The sequence below is a fragment of the Balaenoptera borealis genome, assembly GCF_965194805.1.
Source record: "Balaenoptera borealis genome assembly, contig: HAP1_SCAFFOLD_923, whole genome shotgun sequence".
NCBI lineage: Eukaryota > Metazoa > Chordata > Mammalia > Artiodactyla > Balaenopteridae > Balaenoptera > Balaenoptera borealis.
The window spans coordinates 244,198-261,459 of NW_028123283.1; the positions used below are offsets into that span (position 1 = coordinate 244,198).

Below are 17,262 nucleotides of genomic sequence, written 5' to 3' on the forward strand. Positions count from 1 at the left end.
GGCTTTCTCTAGTTGGCGGCTAGCGGGGTCTACTCTTGGTTGTGGTGTGCGGGCTTCTCCTCGCGGTGGCGTCTCTTGTTGCGGAGCATGCGCTCTAGGCGCGTGGGCTTCGGTAGTTGCGGCTCACGGGCTCTAGGATGCAGGGTCAGTCGTTGTGGCACATGGGCTTAGTTGCTCCACGGCATGTGGGATCTTCCCAGACCAGGGCTCGAACCCGTGTCCCCCGCATTGCATTGGCAGGCGGATTCTTAACCACGGCGCCACCAGGGAAGCCCTAGGTGTTCTTACATAGAGTCTAAAAACAGAGAGCACTGAGAGAAGGTAGTGGTTATTAAAGGCTCAGGATCTAAATTCTACCTGTCTCTACACCCCTTCCCAGCTGTCGATTTGACCCCATTTTTGAATGCCGACCTCATTCTTCAACTTTCTCTGCCGTTTGTGTACTCACCTTGAAAACTTGTTTCTGTGATGCGTTGAGCAGACACAGGGTGGCAGATTGCAGAGGTGGAAGCTGGTGGTCGGATATTTGTGGGCTGAATCTCCTTCAGTCCCATTCCCATTTCTGGTTGCACAGAGGCCCTACTTCCTGTGTATGACACAGAGCCATAGGATTGCGGGCAGGAGCCAAGTTCTCCATACAGTAAAGACCCCAGTGTGCCTTGGTTATAGTAATATACCTGGCTTCCTTCCTGGTAGGTAAGTGACAGGTGGCTCTGCCCCTGATTTGGAATCTGAGATGGTGTTCCCTGAGCAAGGCTGGCAGAAAGCGATGGATGTAGAGGGACCATGTTCTTGGCGTCTGAAGTTTTATCATACTGGGCTGCCAGAAACATGGAGGAGGCAGCTGTGTGGCGGTCAGTGAGTGCCAGAGTAAAGTCTCCGAGTGAAGAAGAATTCTTTTCAGTGCTTGCTGTGATGTCCCACTCAAGAACACCTGGATAGGAAGCAGCTGAAGTGGAGATCTGGCTGTGGTCCGTAACTCCAGGTAACATAGTCGTGCTAGAATGTTGGTAAAGGTAGGCACTACCCATGAGTGTCTGGAAAGGGGTACCAGTAGCCGATGCCGAACTGACGGCAGGGGCAGAGACTCTGGAGAAGTTGCAGACGCTTCGTGTTAGGGAAGTTGCATTGCTACAACAGATTTTTAAGCAACAGAGCAATCCAGCCAAGTTTATATTTTAGAGAGAGAACATCTTCCATGTGGAGGATCAGTTGAAATAGAAGAGATTGTTAGAATTGTAGGGCGGTAGTATTCCAGGCAGGAGATGACGAATGCCAGACACCACCTAGTCACAGACATAGCTTTTGCAGAGATCAGCTACATGTTGTTGTTTTTTATTTACTCTCTCATATAATTTTTTTTAAGTCCTGGACCACAAAATACTGTGGCATCGTTGGAAAAATCTGAGACTCGATTCTAGTCTTTTTTCTGTTTGCCTGCTCTGCAGCTTGGGCTTACGTTCTCAAGCCTTACTTTTTCATTGTGAAATAAGAACGGTGCTACTTAACCCGAGAACTCCCCAGGCACATAGACCCGTGGCGTGTGAGGAGCAGTGAAGGAGAGAAGGAATGGAAGTGCTTTGGGGACCCCAAGAGCCCTTCAGAAACCGTTTGTTCTTTTTAATATTGAGCATTAAAAGTGAAGGCATTCCATTTGTTTCACTCAAAAACAAATTCTGTTCTTCTGATAGCCTGTTTTTTTTTTCCACTCCCTTTTTCTATAGTCAGATCAGTTCCTGATGGGCATTCTCCAGTCCACACTATTGCATCTGATTGGAGGCTATGCAAAATTTCCCAGAGACAATGAATTTTGACTGTATAGTAGTTAATTCTTTATAGTACGTTCCTGCAAAAACACTCTTTTCTTCAGAGTTTTTCCTTTTCAGGATAGTGGTAGTGTTGTGGTAACTAATAAAGGCTACTCTTCAGAAAATTGTATAACTCGTTTTTAGTGTATCTACTTCGCTTACTTAATTCCATATTCCCTGTTTTCTAGACAGACTTCTTGGTGTCCACTGTACCCATGGTTTCAACAGGACTGGCTACCTCATGTGCAGGTGAGTTGCCAACCCCAAGAGGCAGAGCATGTTTAAATTGTTCTGTTTACAATAGTAATGTAAGCTAATGTAAGCTGAATGCAAAAAATGCAGTCAGAGAAGTGTATGAAGTGGAAGGCAATTTTGCCCCCTACTCAGATGTTACCACCAGTAATAATTTAGCACATATTTTTTCAGACGTAAAAAATGCAGATATAAGCATATACAATGGTCCCTTGGTATCTGCAGGGGGATTGGTTTTAGGACTCCCCATGGATCCGAAAATCCTCGGATGCTCAAGTCCCGTATGTAAAATGGTGTAGTACAGTCGGGCTTCCATATCTGCAGGTTATGGAACCGTTGGATATACAGAACTGACTGTACCTGTGATTTAATGGTATAGTGTTTTAGACATTCTGGTTTATAATTTAATATATGGAGGACATCTTCGTCTGACAATATTTGGAGACCTCATTCTTATTTATTTATTATTCTTTTTTTTCCTCCAAATTTGCTTTATGTAGTTGGATATAAATAAATGAGCACAAACTTAAGCAAGATACATGTAACAATTTAATAGAACCTGATACTCTTAATTCTTTCAGTGTTTCTCCAACTCATCATGGGGCTCGTAAGAAAAGTAACCAACATGGATACTACTACAGTTGAATGTCAAATCTTTAAGTGCTTAGGACATACTAAATCCTTGTATAATGCACTTATGAGGAACCCTTCAAGAGACTTGTGTTTTGTATGTAGCAAAAAGTGTTAAGAGTCAAATATTCAACTCAGTATAAAATAATAAGAAACACTTCTGATTTGTTAGGTTGAGATTGCTTCTCCTTTTACTAATGAATGATTGTTTTAGCTGTAATATCACTGAGCTGAACAAATATGTCACCTTGGAGTACATAAGGAAAAATAAACACATGCTAAATGGGTAAAACATTACAACTACATCTTTACTAGACCATCTCTACTAACGCTTCAGAAACTTAGAGATTTAGAGTGTTCTTACGTTAATTGCAAGAAAAATAGAAAGAGAGAAATTCCTTCTTTTTTGAGATCACAGCTGTGAAGTCGTGATTATACAAATTCTTCATTTGTGTGCAGAACATGAAACACATTTCTCTTAATTCTCCCTGCTTAGAATTGTCAGTCAACTAGCAGGACTTTCCTTCCAAGAAACAAGAGACTGAGATGTGTTTTATATAACTTCAATAACCTCAGCACTACAGTAAGAAGACATGCAGTATCCTTTTGCTGTGCTTCAAGACAACAGGGAAGGAGGTCACAGGAAAGAAGAAATCAAAATGGTTACAACTGAGAAACTTTTCTCAGTGTAACCATGGTGCCACTTTCATTTTTACATAAGCATGGTGGCATAATTCAAGCTCAATACATCAGAATTCTTAATATTTAAAATTTACCTTGACTTTTAATTATCACCATGTTAACAACCAAAATAATTTGACGAAACTCATAAGAAAGGGTAATGTTAATAAACCCCACTTTACTAGAGTTAGTTTCTGGACACATTAGCTCATTTTTTTTATAGAAGAGGGACAGTGAATCTCAGTTGGCTTACAAGCTAGGAGATCACTTTGAATTCTGCATTTCTTAACTGCAAACAGATATAGCACTTGTAACAGGTTATAACTGGTTTTCAGCTGGTTTTCAAGCACAGAGCCAGCCCCAACAGTAATAGTACACTATTGAAAAAGACCTAAGGCAATGAATTCCATTTCCAGTGGAAAGAAAGAATCGTATGGTCTTGGACAAACAATTCTGATGGTTTACTTAACAGTCACTTAGTAGTTCTTCCTTGCTCATAGAGCTTTATGACTTTTTTGAGGAGTGAAGCATTCAGCTTGAGTGGATAAATCCTTGTTAGGCTAAGACAATCATTATCATATCCCTCTTTGCCATGAATTGTCTTACGAATGGTCATATCAGTCTGTTTTGGCAAATGAGTAATTAAGGGAAGGCTGTTATTGTGCTTATGAGAATGATATTTTTCTCTGAGAAAAGATAAATAGGCATTAGGAAAATGACCATTTGGGCTCTTTTTCTGCTTCCTCCTTGTTTTGTGAGAATATGATATTTGGTTTTACAGCAGCCATCTTGTGACCCTGAGATGATCATATGCCAATAATGACAAATGGTAGATTAGAAAGAACCAGCAAAGACAGAAAACAGCAACATCAATAGTAACAACAATCACAGCAAAAGAACAATGGGACCTTAACTTGTGGAGTTCCTATAAAGTAAAAAATATAAGTGCTCTATGTTTATTCTAAAACAAAAAAAGAACTATGCAAACCAGCTTAAAACTCCTTTTTTTGTGCCAGTGTTCTAAAATGTGGCTTTTCATAAAACCTTGACCCAAATGCCAGCAACTTCAGAAAAGAATTTGGGTAGGGGGAAGAAGAAAGTTATCTCACTTAGGAAAAACAACCACTATCTTTATCCTAATCTTTGGCACACAGTTGAAACATATATAGCTGCTGTAACACTTTACACAATTCCTATGTACTGGAGGAATAACAAGATCTAAATAACAATTATATTTTTCAACACTGGGTGAAGGCTTTACATAAAAATACCATCCTCCTTTTTCCCCCTAAATTTCTAAAATATCACGTGCTTTTCCCCAACATCTGCAGCCGTTCAGGAATTTTTAGGAAACTTTCATGCATGATCTTAATTCCTAATCCCTGGCTCTTTGGGCTCAACCACAAAAGATCAAAACCACCAAAAATGATGGTTCACTTGAAGTCAGGTGAGAGACACTGGCTCAGTTAGTCTCGTAGGACAAAAGCAGTGCTGCATCAACTGTCTCCATGCAGGAGGGGCACGTGAAGGATCTCATCAGCCAGTCATCTGTACAGCCCAGGTGATCTGCATACACAGCAGAAATCAAATTGGGTTCTCATAAACAAAGTGCATCATACAGATCACACACTCCCCGATCTTTTTTTTAAATATTTGTTTTATTTTATTTATTCATTTATTTGGTTGCGCCGGGTCTTAATTGCAGTCGGTGGGCTCCTTAGTTGTGGCATGCAAACTCTTAGTTGCGGCATGCATGTGGGATCTAGTTCCCTGACCGGGGAACGAACCCGGGCCCCCTGCGTTGGGAGTGTGGAGTCTTTAGCCGCTGCACCACCAGGGAAGTCCCCCGGATCCTTTTTTCTGATCCATTTCTTCCAGGGTCATAAACTCCTTCAGGCTGATGCTGTATGAGGCCTATTCTTTGAGCTATCCTAATTTGCTCCTCTCAGCTGAGGTGCTAGGCGAGTCTGACTAGGTGTTGGATGAGAGACCAAAACTGGAACTTGATCCAGATATGGCAGCAGCAGCTCCTGATCCAGCTCCGTCCCCTTGCCAAAGCTAGCCCAGTCGGATTGAGACTTGTGAGGCAGGGAGATGTCATCCGAAGTGGGGGACTTAAGGCAGTTCCCCATCTTCCGGGGCTTGAGTGTGTGATCTGTGTGCTGTTTTGACAGTCTCCCAACCTCATTCTTTTTTTTTTTTTTTTTTTTTTTTAATTAGTTTATTTATTTATTTATTTTTGAATTTAAAAAATTTATTTATTTTTTATACAGCAGGTTCTTATTAGTTATCTATTTTATACATATTAGTGTATATATGTCAATCCCAATCTCCCAATTCATCTCACCACCACCGACCCCCGCCCTGCCCCGCTTTCCCCCCTTGATGTCCATACGTTTGTTCTCTACATCTGTGTCTCTATTTCTGCCTTGCAAACCGGTTCTTCTGTACCACTTTTCTAGATTCCACATATATGCATTAATATATAATATTTGTTTTTCTCTTTCTGACTGACTTCACTCTGTATGACAGTCTCGAGGTCCATCCACGTCTCTACAAATGACCCAAGTTCGTTCTTTTTTATCGCTGAGTAATATTCCATTGTATATGCGTACCACATCTTCTTTGTCCGTGCACCTGTCGATGGGCGTTTAGGTTGCTTCCGTGACCTAGCTATTGTGAATAGTGCTGCAGTGAACATTGGGGTGCATATGTCTTTTTGAATTATGGTTTTCTCTGGGTATATGCCCAGTAGTGGGATTACTGGGTCATATGGTAATTCTATTTTTAGTTTTTAAGGAACCTGCATACTGTTCTCCATAGTGGCTGTATCAGTTTACATTCCCACCAGCAGTGCAAGAGGGTTCCCTTTCCTCACATCCTCTCCAGCATTTGCTGTTTGTAGATTTTCTGATGATGCCCATTCTAAGCGGTGTGAGGTGATACCTCATTGTAGTTTTGATTTGCATTTCTTTAATAATTAGTGATGTTGAGCAGCTTTTCGTGTGCTTCTTGGCCATCTGTATGTCTTCTTTGGAGAAATGTCTATTTAGGTCTTCAGCCCATTTTTTGATTGGGTTGTTTGTGTTTTTAATAGTGAGCTGCATGACCTATTGATATATTTTGGAGATTAATCCTTTGTTGATCGGTTTATTTTTTTTTTTAAGGCTGCATTGTTCCTTTGCTTACTGATGAACATGTACAAGTCAGAAGTTTTTGATATTATAAAACATCAAAGTAATGAACATTCCTGTGTGAACATCTTTGAATATATATGCTTTGTCTCAGTTAACTTCACTCAGAATGGGACTTCTGCATCAAGGAGTTTATGCCCTTATGCTTTTTGTGGGTGTTGCTACACTGTACCAATGTATGGTTGTTCATGCAGGAAATACGTATTGAGCATCTGTTATGTTTAAGCACTGTGCTGGGTGCTAGCAAAAAGACTTGAGAAATTTTGTGAGTGAGGAGACTTGACCTGCCTGCCCTTTGTGAATTCTAGCAGTCCAGAGAGGGAATAGCTATTCAAGAATCACACTCTGCATGTAGAATTACAACTCTGACAGGTGCCAAGGAGAGGGACATGGTACCATGAGAGCATATTTTAGGGAGGATTTGATCTCATCATGGAGATTAGAGAAGGTTTAGGGATGTTTCAGCTGATATCTGAAGGATGAGTAGGTATTAACCAGATAGGGACGTTGGGGAGAGATTTCTGAGCATAAGGAATAGCAAAAGACCCTCTAAGAGGAAAGCATATGCTGTGTTGGAGGAACTGGCCAGGAAGGTGGGGCCGTTGGGGGAGCATGTCATTATAATGGAGCTGCAAGTGTGGGTAGGAGCTCGATCGTGCAGGCTTATGTTTAAGGTTTCAGACTTGAAGAGTAATAGAAAACCATTGAACTATTTTTGTTGAAGGTGAGTGTGTGGAACATACCCAATTGCATTTTCAACCTATCGTTTTGCTACCGAGTGGAGAATACACTGCAGGGAGAAAGAGTGGAAGCGAGGAAGCAAGTTAGGAGACTTGTGTAGAAATTGGGCATAATGGTGGCTTGGACCAGGGTATGGTGGTCATTTTGGTGGAAAGATGTGGACAGATTCTAGAGGTATGTAGGCAGTATCATTGTCAGCACTGGTGGTGGGTTGAGGATGAGGGTGAGGGAGAAATAGCTGTCAGTGATGGTGATTCCTAAGTTTCTGGCTCCTGTGGTTGGTTAGATAGGGTTTTTTAGATATGATGTTAATATTTGTCCTAATTTGTCTTTTGTTATTTGTTGGTTCTTGATGAATACTCTTGTCATATTAAGTCTCCTGTTTTTAGTGTACAAAGCATTTTGACCGAAACTGACCGTTGTATGTTATCAGATAACTTTTTAACATCTGCCAGTTTGGTCCTGTATTTTATTCTCTTTCATTTATTGATTAAATTGTTGTATTAATGTAAATAACTATATTAATAGATTTTCTAAAGTTGCGTTATCCTTGCATCCTTGGTCCTTGGAATAAAGCCTGTTTTTTTTTTTTTTTTTTTTTTTTTTTTTGGCTGTGTTGGGTCTTTGTTTCTATGCGAGCGCTTTCCCTAGTTGCGGCAAGCGGGGGCCACTGTTCATCGCGGTGGGCGGGCCTCTCACTATCGCGGCCTCTCTTGTTGCAGAGCACGGGCTCCAGACGCGCAGGCTCAGTAGTTGTGGCTCACGGACCCAGTCGCTCCGGGGCATGTGCGATCTTCCCAGACCAGAGCTCGAATCCGTGTCCCGTGCATTGGCAGGCAGATTCTCAACACTGCGCCACCAGGGAAACTCCGGAATAAAGCCTTTTTGTAGTCATGGTATATATCATGCTTTAATAATTATTGATTAGATATGCTGATATTTTCTTAGGATTTTTCTATCTGTATTTGTAAAGCACAATTGGACCTTTTTTTGCAAAAACTTGATTTTCTTTCCTTTTTATTTACAAATGACTCGAATTTTGTTGTTTTGTAGATATTTGATTGATGTAGAAGGCATGTGGCCAGATGATGCAATTGAATGTAAGTATAAGGGTTGTCACTACTTTTCCCTTGTTATAAAATTTGAAGGGAGAAATGTAAGGGAATTTCTCAAATTTTGGAAAAATAGAAAAGTCTGTAATTCATTTGTTCTGACATACGATAACCTTTTACCAAAAGTTTATAAAGGGATGTATCTGGAAATAGCAAGATATAATAGCCTGAATAATTAGTCAGTGGATTTCAGCATTTTTTTTTTCTTTTTAAAATTTATTTAATTAATTAATTTACTTTTGATATTATATCCACTGCCCCACCAAGGAAGTCCCTTTTTCTTCCTTCCTTCTTTCCTTCCTCCCTTCCTTCCTTCCTTCCTTTAAAGCTCCAAGTCATTTAAAATACATGACTTCTTACTAAAAATCTCCAGTTCATAGAACCAAGGGGTTTATAACTTCTCCTTTAAAAGTGATATTCCTGGGACTTCCCTGGTGGTCCCGTGGTGAAGACTCTGCGCTTCCAATGCAGCAGGCGTGGGTTCAACCCCTGGTTGGGGAGCTAAGATCCCACATGCTGCGCAGCCAAAGAACTTTTTTTCAAAAGTTATATTCCTGTATTATTGACTTTAGTGGTTTAGATTTTTTTTTTAATGTTTAGAAGATTTCAGTTTCTTTACCAGGAACAAACAAAACGTAATGTAAAACTAGTTTTGCAGAAACGATTTCCATCATTCTCTTCTTCCCTTTCTCCTGCAGACTGGTGTTTTATCTTTACAAGTTCTCCGTCATTCCATAAGAAAGCTGCTCGTCTTCTGGTTTCATAAGAGATGGTGAACAGTGGTAAAATATCCAGTTGACCGAAATTTCTAGAGTACACTTCAGGGAGCGAATGATGGGGTGGAATGTTGGGGCAGAGTGAGAGATACAGATTCTGGTGAGACTGAGAGTCATGCACAAAAATTACTGGGCTGTGGTGAAGGGAGAACAAAACTAAATCAGGTTCCTGCTGGTGGACAGGAAGCCAAGATGAAGAAGAATGGTGCGTAGCTAGGCAGTGTAATTAGGCCCCTAAGTGCTGTGTCTCCTGATAGTAATTATGAACAGAAACCAAATAATAGTTACTAATAACATGGAGGTGACCAATCCTTGAGAGCTGAGGCAGAGAGAAGGAAAGATGGCATTATGCCTTGTCTCTGGTGCCTTGAGTTTCCCAGGCTGGTTTGTGACCAATCTTGGGTGAAGTCATAACTAAGTCATTTCTGCTAAGGTGATCAGCTTTCGTGGGGTCCTTTCTCTGCACTCTGTCCAATGGTAAAGCCCACTGGTTTATGCCTCCTGGAAAACAGTTATTCCAAAGCAGTATAAGTGAAGCATTGATGAAACAGCCATGAAGAACATGTTTCCACATGGCCTCGCACCACCTTTTCAAAGTGCTGTAAAACTTTTTTCATCCAAAAATCAGTAACAGAAAAGGATTGGGATCAAATCCCGTACAGAGGTAGTGTAAGAAAAAAGAGAATAAGGAGCAGAATAGCATGTCTTCAGACAATAAAATCAAGTTGGAAAAGACAGGTCCACAAAACAGATCAAAACTGTAACCTATTATTTCAAAGTGGGCTAAAAGATGTTAGGAAAAACAATGCGAAAGATGAAAGAACATGGATCGAGGAGGGAATGGGAAGTTATTGTTTAGTGGCTATAGAGTCTCTGTTTGGGATGGTGGAAAAGTTCTGGAAATGGTAAATGCTGATAAATGCCACCTATGGGTGTTTGGTTTTAGTTGATCTTCTTCCATGAAAGGGTTTGGAGAGATTCAGAAGCTATGCTGCTGCCTCCATCTTTCTGATGTCCTGCTCAATCTTTTGACATAATTATTTTGAATTTGCACAGTGGTGATGGTTGCACAGCATTGTGAATGTATTTAATGTCACTGAATTGTATACTTGAAAATGGTTGAAATAATAAATTTTGTTTTATGTATATTTTACCATAATAAAAAAAAGATGAAAGAACAGCATAAACCAGAATTAGGTAAGATGATAGAACTCAAGACAGAATTCAAAATAAAAGAAAAAAGTTTCAGAAATGAGGACTAAATTTAAAATAATACAAGAGTGGGGACTTCCCTGGTTGTCCAGTGGTTAAGAATCCACCTTGCAGTGCAGGGGATGCAGGTTCGGTCCCTGGTTGGGGAACTGAGATCCCACATGCTGCAGGGCAACTAAGCCCGCACGCCGCAACTACTGAGCCCACGTGCTCTGGAGCCCACGCGCCACAACTGGAGAGCCCACGAGCCGCAAGGAAGAGCCCACGCACTGCAACAAAGAGCCCACGTGCTGCAACTAATACCCGACACCTCCAAAAATAAATAAGTTAATTAATTAAATAAATTAAATAAAATAATACGAGTGAATGAACATAATGGATAATGCCTTAAGAGAAACAAACAAGAAGAGGAAAAAATTTTTTTAAATCAAAAAGAAGATAAAAAGAATTTTAGAGAAATGGCAAACATAACAGATAGGCAAGAAAGAGTCAGGACAGCTCTGAAAAGAGAAATATAAATACGTATAAGGGGCTTTCCTGGTGGTGCAGTGGTTAAAAATCCTCCTGCCAATGCAGGGGATATGGGTTCGATCCCTGGCCCAGGAAGATCCCACATGCCATGGAGAAGCTAAGCCCGTGAGACACAACTACTGAGCCTGTGTGCCACAACTACTGAAGCCCACGCGCCTAGAGCCCGTGCTCGGCAACACGAGGAGCCACCGCAATGAGAAGCCCGCTTGCCGCAACTAGAGAAAGCCTGCGCACAGCAACAAAGACCCAAAGCAGCCAAAAATAAATAAATAAATACATTAAAATATATATATACGTATAAGAATCTGTTATACCATAAAAGTGACATTTCAAATCAGTGGGACAGATTAGTCAATAAGTTGTGATACATAAATGTTGGGGTATAAATATTTCTCTGGAAGGATCCACAGCACGGCCAAAGCAGATGTCTCTGAGGAGGGAAATGTGTGGCTGGGGAACGTGGGGAAAAGGGTCACTTTTCATTGAATACCCTTGTGTACCTTTTCTAGTGTTCTGTCATGTGAATCTATTACCTCTGAAGTTTGCCTGAGTTCAAACCCCAGTTCCCCCAATTGCTAGCTCTTAATCTAGGGCAAACTCTTCACACTCTCCAAGCCTCTTAATCTGTGAAGTAAGGTCAGTAACTCAGCCTGGTGCTGCCTGGCACAGAATAAACTCTCAAAAAATGGACATTATTAGTGAAAAAAACCCAAATGCCCATCAGTGGATGAATGGATTTTTTTAAATGTGGTGGATATGTGAAATATTATACAGCCATAAAAAGGAATGAAGTACTAACACATGCTACAACATGGACGAACTTGAAAACATTATGCTAAGTGAAAGAAGCCAGAGACAGCGGTCACATTTGTATTATTTCATGAAATGTCCAGAAAAGGCAAAACCATAGCAACAGAAAGCAAATTAATGGTTGCCAGGGCTGAAGGAAGAGGGGATGAAGAGTGCCTGCTGATGCTTAAGGGGGCTTCTTTTTGGGGTGATGAAAACGTGATGGGTTAGATGCCGGTGATGGTTGCATAGGCTTGTGGATGTACTAAATGACACTGAATTTGCAGTTTCAGAAGGTGAATTTTATGGCATGTGAATGACATCTCAAAAAAATAATTTTGAAAATGAAAATTGCCCATTTTCCCATAGTCACTATCCACTGTCTCCATCTCTCCCTTCTCCCCACTGCATTCCTTTTCACGCCCAGCCCTGCCGCTCTCTCCCATCGTCACTCCCTCGAGCTGCCCCACGAGGCCTCCCAGGGAGCCTCTGAACCCCTGGGCGCCTGCGTCCTGTGGCTGTTGGAGCTGCTGCCCAGTGCGCGTGCCCCCACCACTCTCACCCGTGAGAGTGGACGCTTCCGTCGGATTTTTTCTCATGCGTTTCAGTAGATGGTGATGTTTACAAAAGGCGGCACGTGCCCTGCTCAATGGAGGAAGCCCCTCAAGTTAATATTTAGGCGCGTGCAGAAGTTTGATCTCGTCCACCAGTAACCTCAGGATGCTGTGCTCTGAAAGCCAGGTTGGCCGCCTACGGGCATCTGCAAATACAGAGGACTTCAGAGGCATTTGGGCCTCAAATTGAGTCCTTGTACCTCCACATGGGATGTGACCTCAGCCCTTTGCTGCACCTCTGTAAGTGAAGTGGCACAGGAATACCGGCCTTGCCTGTCTTTGCCAAGGTTAACTGAAGAGCGCATTCGCTCCCCTCGTGCTTAGGTGTTGAGTACATCGTGATTTACATACCAGGCCCTATTCGTGGGCCTCCTGATGCAGCAGTTCCCTTGGCTCTGCCCCTGTCGTCAGCTGCCCCTAGGATAACTCTGAGCCCTAGCCACTTCTCTGGTAGATTTCCCTATTCCCCCACTATAGTCACACCTGAATAAGGCAACTCAGACCTTTCAGAGATGTGTCCTGAACCTCTTGTTTTCTGAAATACCTATCTGGTGGTTGTGAGACTTAAGGCCAGCGTCCCCGAGAGACTTTTTCTATTTCTCCTAGTAAACCTAGACTCATCTTCTGTCACCTTCAACTCTACTCCAATTGTGTTCTTTCAACCCAGACCTCTGACCCTGCTTTTTACTTCTGCCATTTCATCCTCACTCCTGCTTCCTTTCCTAAATCCATACGTCTCTTTTGGCCTTCCTAGCCCTGGGCCAAGTTCCTTCCTCTTTGCTCAGTTTTTACCCCTTTCCTTCATTCTCCCATCCAACTTTCAGTCCTTCCTTTCTCACGCCCCAGTTAGCAGCATCTCAAAATTCTTAAGGTTTATTACTCATCTATTAATTGTATTCCATTTACTTATTCAGTTCTATACCTATCTTACCTATGTATGGAAGAACAGCTGGTAGCCAAGGTGGCACCAAGAATCCTAGCAGCTCTCACTTGACGTATCCGTAGTAGACAGCAATTTCCATTTCTTTTTCCCTCTCAGTGAAAAATTGCAGCTTCCCCGAAGAGGTGTATCTGGCAGCATTCTCACGTTGTTGAGCCCGCCTCTTCATGGCCTCTCGCTCTGGCCTCTGCTCTTGTTCGATGGGCTTTGACATGACTGGCTCAGGCACGTTGGGTTCCCTCCATGGAACTCGTTGCTTGCTGAAGTCTTGGCATAGAAGTTGGGTTTGGAGCTTGGATGGGGACTGGCGCTTAGTCACAGCAGGGGGAACAGGCTTCCCGCTGGAGAGAAGCGCCAGATGAAGTTTTGTAGGGTGCAGGCCTAAGAGCAGCAGACTGAGGGGACACGAGGCTGGGTATGGTTGGTCCAAGCCGGTTGGGTTGGGTTGGTCACAGTTGGCTGAGCTGGTTTGGCGGGACCTGGCAGAGAGGCAGGAACTGGCTGGGATGAATTGACTGCAGCAGGTTGAGCTGAGTCAGTAGAACCAGGCTGGGCACGGTAAGCCCCAGCAGGCCGATGTGAGGCCAGAGACTGTGGCCTCCGAGGAGCGGGTCGAGCTTGAGGCTTGTCCCAGGCAGAAAAAGGCAGAGGTATCAACTTGACCTTCCCAGGAGGAGGCCGCTCATACTGGGATGAGGATAGACACTCTGTTTCAGCACTGCTGACTGGTTTCTGGGCTTCGACTTGAGTTTTCTCAGCACTCTTACCCTCATGTGGGGTATGCCGCCATGGCTGGATGGCTGGGGGTCTTTGGGGTTGCTTGAATTTCCCAAGAGCCGACAGGAAGAGAGCCCAGTTTTCTTATCATCCTTCTTCCCCAGCGCATGAAGAACCTTCACAGACTCCAGCATGCGCATGCCTAGGGAGGTTCGAGGCTTTTTAAAGCTCAGTTTGGTGTTTTTTTCGCTTCGTCTCGGGAATTGTTGGCTTCTCTTCTGCCTTGACTTTGTTCCCTGACTGCTTGTTCTCTTCAGCCTTGTTTCTTCCTCTGGTCCTTTTGGTCTTTTCCTGCCCGTGGCTCTTAGTTTTGCTGATCTTTCTGGATGCAGCTTTCTGAGGTTTGCCTTGAGAGTGCTTGGCCGTGTTCACAGGAGCCCTGTCACTGACTGCAGCGTGGCATATAACCACTTCTCCCCCTAACAGGCACTCTGGATTCTTTGGCTGGATTTTGGCCTTGGGAGCGCCACTGATAGGCTCAGAGGCTTTCTGTTTGTTCTTCCTGGGTTGATCAGAGGGAACCTTTATGACACTTGGCTTTTCCTGCACCTGATTCACCTTAAAGGCTCTGGCATCTTTGGCTTTGATCCCGTTGGGACCTTGGGATTGATCAAGATCTTTCAAAGAACTAAAGAGCTGGGGAAGGTGAATATCCTCCGCCAGTGTAGTAATGTCTGCAAGACCACTGCTGGATTCGATCCCATTTTCGAGTGTCCCTAGGTCCTCACGACTCAGGCTGTTCTTTCCCAGATCAGCATTTTCAGAACCAGGCTGCTCCTCTTGGCTGAGGGGATCGGTGCAGGCCAGCGGCTGGTGAATATCAGGGATTCCTAAAGGGAGTAGTGGAGGATCTTGGTTTTCTTTTGGGATGTGTTAGGCATCCAGAATCTTTGAAAGCTTGGTTTTAATATCATCCACGTGCTTACTCTCTATTTGTCCCTGGCTTGGAGCTGGAGGCAGGGCCAGGAGACGCCTGGCACTCTGGACTGGAGCTGTCACTGAAATGTCCCCAAGTTCAGATGCTGGGTTACTCTCAAATATGTGACTGTTTCTGCTACTGCAGGACTTGGGGAGTTCTTGAGTTTGTGTCACACAAAATGTCTGGCTTGGAGGTTGCAATCCCAGGGAATTTTTCATCACCAGGGATGTCTCCGTCACTACAAAGGAATCAAGGTAAAAGTCCAGTCCCTGGTAAGTGAGATGCTCCCGCTAAACTCCAACACAGCAATCATGTACCGTTCAAGGTACATGATTGCTGTGTTGGTGTTTAGGGGCAGGATGGGCGAGGCATTTCTAGTAACTCTTCTTAAGGATCATGGACAATGCCCTGTGCTACGAGATAAGCGGTGACTGTTGTAGTTCTTACTGGTGATCATTTCATGTCACTGATTCTTGGCTTTCTTTGTATTTCATAGGATTGTTATAAGTCCAATACAAAATGAGTCTTATTTTTAAAAAACTAAAGTGTTTTACAAAGCCTAGCATTCTCATGTAGAGTCTTTCCAATTCTCCCCACTTTCCTGAGAGGCTAAGAACACTTCACACCATGAACTAGGAGAGGGGGTAGAGCCCTTTCTGATGAAATACATCAACAAAGACAGAGTCTTAGCCTGCTTGCTCTCTGGACAGGATCTCGGACCACAAGGTCTTCAATCCTGGTATAAATGAAGGAAGTGAGGACAGTTCAACTGGCACTCTCATAACAAGAGTTCTGAAACACCTTCCAAAGAGACTGTAGCAGTAGATCAGGGAAGGGAATGCTACAGTGTGGTAGTACAGGGGGAATGATCGGCTACAGCAGTGAAAAATGTGGTACCTATTGGTGTGCTCTCGGGGTTCTTGTACATGTAGCATAGATGACCTTTACAGTGTCCCTCCCACCTTCCCACCTGCATTAGGTGTTCTGTTTTTTTTTTTTAATTTGTTTATTTATTTTTTGAACTTATTTATTTTATGTATTAATTTTTTTGGCTGCACTGGGTCTTCATTGCTGTGCACGGGCTTTCTCTAGTTGCGGCTAGCGGGGGCTACTCTTGGTTGCGGTGTGCGGGTTTCTCATCGCAGTGGCTTCTCTTGTTGCGGAGTATGGGCTCTAGGCGCATGGGCTTCAGTAGTTGTGGCTCCCGGGCTCTAGAATGCAGGCTCAGTAGCTGTGGCACATGCGCTTAGTCGCTCCACTGCATCTGGGATCTTCCCTGACCAGGCCTCGAACCCGTGTCCCCTGCCTTGGCAGGCGGATTCTTAACCACGGCGCCACCAGGGAAGCCCTAGGTGTTCTCATATAGAGTCTAAAAACAGAGAGCACTGAGCGAAGGTAGTGCTTATTAAAGGCTCAGGATCTAAATTCTACCTGTCTGTACACCACTTCCCAGCTGTAGATTTGACCCCATTTTTGAATGCTGACCTCATTCTTCAACTTTCTTGCTGTTTGTGGGGCTTGCACTTTGGCATTTTCTTAAAAGCTAAACATAAACTTACCATATGACCCAGCAATTCCAGTCCTGCGTATATATGCAAAAGAAATGAAAACCTATGTCCACAGAAAAACTTTTACAAAAATGTTCATAGCAGCATGATTCACGTTATCCGGAAAAAAAAAAAAAAAATGAAACAATCCAAATGTCCAACAACTGGCAACTGGATAAACAAAATGTGGTAGAGCCATACAATGGAATACTAACCAGCAATAAAAAGGAGTACTGGTACACACTATAACAAGGATGAATCTTGAAAACATCATGCTAAGAAGCTAGATGCAAAGACTAGATATTATATAATTCTATTTACATGAAATGTGCAGAAAAGGAAAAAGGCAGATTGGAGGTTGTCTGGGGCTGGGAATGTGGATTGATTGCAAACAGGTATAAGGGACTTTTCTGGGTAACAGAAGTGTTCTAAAACTGGATTGTGGTGATGATTGCACAGCTCTGTAAATTTACTAAAAATAATTGAATTGTATACTTAAAATGGATGTATTTTATGGTATGTAAATTAAACTTCTATAAAGTGTTTTAAAAATCTCTGTAAAGATATGCCAGAACAAGTCACACTGAGTAGCTCTGGAAAGGAAAGATGGGTGCCTGGGAAACGGGAGAGGGAAGACACTGTATCAAATACTCCTTTCTATATTTTTAATTTTGTACCATGTATTGTCAGTTTAAGAAATGAGAATAAACAAAACAAAAACTTACAAGGAAGAGTGTGG

At 42.8% G+C, this 17,262-nt stretch overlaps 1 long non-coding RNA gene across 6 annotated transcripts; it reads left to right on the forward strand.

The window, feature by feature from the left end:
• Window positions 1–896: 896 nt before the first annotated feature.
• Window positions 897–16,671, forward strand: LOC309621713. Of its 6 annotated transcripts, XR_014240204.1 has the most exons (6): window positions 1,084–1,816; window positions 1,997–2,057; window positions 3,187–3,528; window positions 8,029–8,202; window positions 8,360–8,406; window positions 9,117–16,671. It is a non-coding gene; the product is annotated as an uncharacterized lncRNA (long non-coding RNA). The 6 variants fall into 6 exon arrangements; XR_014240201.1 differs by lacking the exons at window positions 1,084–1,816; window positions 3,187–3,528 and adding an exon at window positions 897–985; XR_014240202.1 differs by having other exon boundaries at window positions 1,084–2,057.
• The last annotated feature ends 591 nt before the right edge of the window (window positions 16,672–17,262 follow it).